This window comes from Homarus americanus, unplaced genomic scaffold (genome assembly GCF_018991925.1).
Source record: "Homarus americanus isolate GMGI-L3 unplaced genomic scaffold, GMGI_Hamer_2.0 scaffold3658, whole genome shotgun sequence".
In the NCBI taxonomy this organism is placed as follows: Eukaryota; Metazoa; Arthropoda; class Malacostraca; order Decapoda; family Nephropidae; genus Homarus; species Homarus americanus.
The window spans coordinates 1-5,000 of record NW_024715538.1 but is presented as its reverse complement, the minus strand read 5'-3'; the positions used below and the strand labels follow the sequence as shown (position 1 = coordinate 5,000).

General features: G+C 53.2%; 1 non-coding gene and 1 pseudogene across 1 annotated transcript in view; both read right to left on the bottom strand.

Moving 5' to 3' along the window:
• Positions 1-580, bottom strand: part of LOC121857850 — a 4,335-nt gene extending 3,755 nt beyond the window's left edge. The window contains exon 1 of the ribosomal RNA XR_006087281.1: positions 1-580. This exon is cut by the window's left edge and continues 3,755 nt beyond it. This is a non-coding gene — a ribosomal RNA (large subunit ribosomal RNA).
• A 1,079-nt stretch (positions 581-1,659) lies between these two features.
• LOC121857849 lies at positions 1,660-1,827 on the bottom strand (annotated as a pseudogene).
• Positions 1,828-5,000: the final 3,173 nt, after the last annotated feature.

Here is a 5,000-nt window from a genome sequence, read left to right as displayed (position 1 = left end):
CTACGAGGCGAAATACGCCCGCCGACGCCAGCGTGAGTGGGGGCGCGCCCAAACATTTATGGGTCGCTCAATTACAACACCCCACCCAGCCGACGAGCTGAATCCCCTCAGTTCGACCTTCGAGTTACCACCCGTATGGCTCTTAACGGTTTCACGTACTCTGGAACTCTCTCTTCAAAGTTCTATTCAACTTTCCCTCACGGTACTTGTTCGCTATCGGTCTCGTGGTCATATTTAGCCTTAGATGAAGTTTACCGCCTGCTTTGGGCTGCACTTTCAAGCAACGCAACTCTACAAAGAGGCCCTTTCCGACCGTCCCATCTGTACCCTCACGGGCACCGCCATACGGGCCTGTCACCCTCCATGGGCAGTGGCCGCTCTCAAGCTTGACTTAGACGGTATGGGACGGCGTGCTGGACCCTCTGACACGCAACACCCCTCGTGCCCGAAGACATCGAGGTTATGCGCTGGGCTTTTCCCGGTTCAGTCGCCCTTACTAAGGGAATCCCTGTTGGTTTCTTTTCCTCCGCTTATTAATATGCTTAAATTTGGCGGGTAGCTCTCTCCTACTACGAGGTCGATCGTGGTCTCATCATCCTTAGGGGGAACAAGTTCCCCAACCACGAAGCGGAAGACGCTCTGCCACCGACTTTCTTCACCACCGACATTACCAGGCAGGAAGGTTTGAGGGGTTTGTCGCGGGGGTACCAGCGGCCATGGCGCCGGCACTCCCACCCCTGACTCCGTTCCTTCTCATTGAGTGGTAAATAGCCAATAGGAAAAGTGTTCCAGCAGAACATCTCTCGCAGAGTCATATACACACACAGTTTTAATGCATATACGCTCGTGTTCCGCCCTTACTCGGCCGCACCTTTGCCGCTTAAACTTTGACCTCTTTCCCCGTTCCCGCATGCCACAGCAGTGGCACTTGTTTATCCGGATAAAGAGAGCGAGAGTCGCAGTATTAATTGGCGTGAGCGGCCTTTCCGGCTGCAGAACTAGTGCTCTATCCCGGCGAGCGCCGTTATGAGGCGCAACACCGTCTTTAACGCGTTTAGAGAGAACTCCCCTGCCTCCCTCCCAGTCATGAGATAGACGTGGACTCGTGGCGAACTCTCAAAGAGAACGCCCACACCGCGTCTGACCGTGGGAGAGGGTGGAGGAGCGCGTGAGGAAGAGCACGGCGTCACCCAAGCATTCTCATCTCTCTGCCTGCACCACTACATGGTAGACTGCGGGCCCAGGCGCACTCATCAATTTAGGGTCCACTGCAATGCATGCCAAGCACTCTTTTCGAGGTGATAGACGAAATTCCGGCGGGGCTTATCGGCATATCCCACCCGGTTTCTGGCTTCTTCGGATGGAGTGCCTTTAGAACATGTGCAGCATCAGCTATGAGCGGCCGACGGCTATTCGGAAACTTCTGTGGACAGCAGGCAAAAAGAGCGCCGCTTCCAGTTTGGTGAAGTGACAACTGTCGCTTTGCCAGGTTGAATGTGGGTGCGCCGTAAGTCCGCGACTTCATAGATAGCTTTTGTTTTATGGCACGCTCGCTTAAGGGCGCTGGCTATTAAACCCCGGCGGCGGAAGCTCGAAAATTCGTTACCTCGTGGTCGGGAGATAGTCAGCAGGCACCCTGAACTCAAGAGTAAACTGATACGATATTTGACCAGAGGAGTGGCGGCGCATAAGCTTCATATGGCTGCCGCCGCCGCAATATGCGTTCAACTTGTCGATGTATCTGGTATTCTGGCGATTCACATACCGACACGCAGTTTGCTGCGGTCTTCATCGACCCACGAGCCGAGTGATCCCCCGTTAAGAGTTGTGTATTTGCCATTTGGTCTTTTTGCGACTAACCATCACAGGTCGAGTCTCAATGAAAGGGTTTGACAGACATAGCCCAAGTTTGTGGTTTGGGTTTGGCCGGACGGCTTGTTGTTGTTTTTTGACACTTGAATTTCACTCTTTTGGGGTCAAGAGGCTTATTCGCCGGTAGTAAGGAACGGACGGGCAGCCGTCCAAAGCCCCGTCCGTCCTCCTCCGGTCTTCGCGCTCTCGCCCGAGTGTGGTCCACCTACAGCGTGGTGGTACCTATTTTTGGTGCGGGGGCCGGGATTGTCCTCTTTCGCTGCTGGAGTTGCCAGAGCAGAGCCCGAGACCGCCCAAATCAGGAGAGTAGTAGTAGTTTTAAGAGCGCCCCGTTCTCTTTCTCTCTGTTAATGATCCTTCCGCAGGTTCACCTACGGAAACCTTGTTACGACTTTTACTTCCTCTAAATGATCAAGTTTGGACATCTTTCTGTCAGCTCGAGGCGACGACCCCAGAAAACCCTCGCGGGCAACGGGGCCGACAATCCAAGAGCGCCAGTCCGAAGGCCTCACTAAATCATTCAATCGGTAGTAGCGACGGGCGGTGTGTACAAAGGGCAGGGACGTAGTCAGCGCAAGCTGATGACTTGTAATTTATCAATTCTCGTTCATGGGGAAACAATTGTAAGCCCCAATCCCTATCATGAAAGGCTTTGAACGGGTTACTCCGCCTCCTCTCGGAGGGGGAAAACTCGTTGATCCCTTCAGAAGGCCATGCGTCCAGAACATCTAAGGCATCACAGACCTGTTATTACTAATCTCGTGCGGCTAGAATTGCTTATCCTCTAAGAAGTTGGGTGAACTGACATCATTGGAGATCCGTCGACTACTTAGTAGGCCAGAGTCTCGTTCGTTATCCGAATTAACCAGACAAATCGCTCCACCAACTAAGAACGGCCATGCACCACCACCCACCGAATCGAGAAAGAGCTCTCAATCTGTCAATCCTTCCGGTGTCTGGGCCTGGTGAGGTTTCCCGTGTTGAGTCAAATTAAGCCGCAGGCTCCACTCCTGGTGGTGCCCTTCCGTCAATTCCTTTAAGTTTCAGCTTTGCAACCATACTTCCCCCGGAACCCAAAGACTTTGGTTTCCCGGAAGCTGCCCGCCGGGTCATGGAATAACGCCGGCGGATCGCTAGTTGGCATCGTTTATGGTTAGAACTAGGGCGGTATCTGATCGCCTTCGAACCTCTAACTTTCGTTCTTGATTAATGAAAACATCCTTGGCAAATGCTTTCGCAGTAGTTCTCGCCCTTGGCATGTCCAAGAATTTCACCTCTAGCGCCGCAATACTAATGCCCCGCTTCGTTCCGATTAGTCAGTCACTCCTGGTTCCGAAAACCAACAAAATAGAACCGAGGTCCCATTCCATTATTCCATGCATCACCATTCGGGCCATTCAAATAGCCTGCCTTGAGCACTCTAATTTTTTTCAGTAAATCCTCCGGGCTACTCGGGACACTCGACAAAGAGTATTTCTGCATAGCCAAGCGGGGCGGTTGTTCGGAGCGTGCGACAGTAAACACCGGCGTGCACCGCCAGTCCGGAACTGGAGATCCAATCACGAGCTTTTAACCGCAATAACTTTAATATACGCTATTGGAGCTGAATTACCGCGGCTGCTGGCACCAGACTTGCCCTCCAATGGATACTCGCAAAGGATTTGTAAGGTACTCATCTGATCATGCAGGCCTCGGATGAGACTCACATCGTTATTTTTCGTCACTACCTCCCCGTGCCGGGAGTGGGTAATTTGCGTGCCTGCTGCCTTCCTTAGATGTGGTAGCCGTTTCTCAGGCTCCCTCTCCGGAATCGAACCCTGATTCCCCGTTACCCGTTATAGCCATTGTAGGCGCATAAACTACAATCGAAAGCTGATAAGGCAGACACTTGAAAGAAGCGGCGCCGGTGCGGAGACCGTGCGCTCAGCCCGAAGTTATTCAGATTCACCACAGGTGGGTTACGGACCGGGGCCCGACCAGTTTTGAACTAATAAAGCGCTCTTCCCTTGCGGTCAGAGACCAATTGCATGTATTAGCTCTAGAATTGCCACAGTTATCCAAGTAAGTGGGTTTACAGATCCAATGAAACATAGCTGATTTAATGAGCCATTCGCGGTTTCGCCTTAAATCGGCTTGTACTTACACATGCATGGCTTAATCTTTGAGACAAGCATATGACTACTGGCAGGATCAACCAGGTAGCTGCTGCTGTTGGCGGCGCCTATCACGGCGGCCAAAATAGGGAGATTGAGAGAGAGGCAGAAGACATTGGGCGAGGGACCGCACGTTGGCCTTAGAGAAATAGCAAACCAGATGATCAGATCTAACTGCACCTTCTCTTGCTATCCTCGGCGCCGGCAGCGCCACCGTGTGTGCCAATCTCCCCCCTTATCCGCTCCTCTTTGCCCCAGCTCCAGCGAGGCAGCCGACATTGGGCGAGGGACCGCACGTTGGCGAATCTCCTCCCTTATCCGCTCCTCTTCTCTTTGCCCCAGCGAGGCAGAAGACATTGGGCGAGGGACCGCACGTTGGCCTTAGAGAAATAGCAAACCAGATGATCAGATCAAACTGCACCTTCTCTGGCTATCCTCGGCGCCGGCAGCGCCACCGTGTGTGCCAATCTCCTCCCTTATCCTCTCCTCTTCTCTTTGCCCCAGCGAGGCAGCCGACATTGGGCGAGGGACCGCACGTTGGCCTTAGAGAAATAGCAAACCAGATGATCAGATCAAACTGCACCTTCTCTCGCTATCCTCGGCGCCGGCAGCGCCACCGTGTGTGCCAATCTCCTCCCTTATCCGCTCCTCTCCTCTTTACCCAGCTCCAGCGAGGCAGCCGCCATTGGGCGAGGGACCGCACGTTGGCCAATCTCCTCCCTTATCCGCTCCTCTTCTCTTCTCTTTGCCCCAGCGAGGCATAAGACATTGGCCCATCTCCTCCTCTCTCTCTTTCTCTTACTGTTTGTGGGGACGTGGGCTCATGAGCGCCATCGTCGCCCAATATTGGTTAGGTTGTGTATTTCACGGGTGGGAACCGCCATCATCGTTGTTAGGTGATGGGGTAACCCAACGTGTGTTTTGACGAGTTTTGGCTGCTAAACTCTCTTTTTAGTATACTCGGCTCCCAGACTG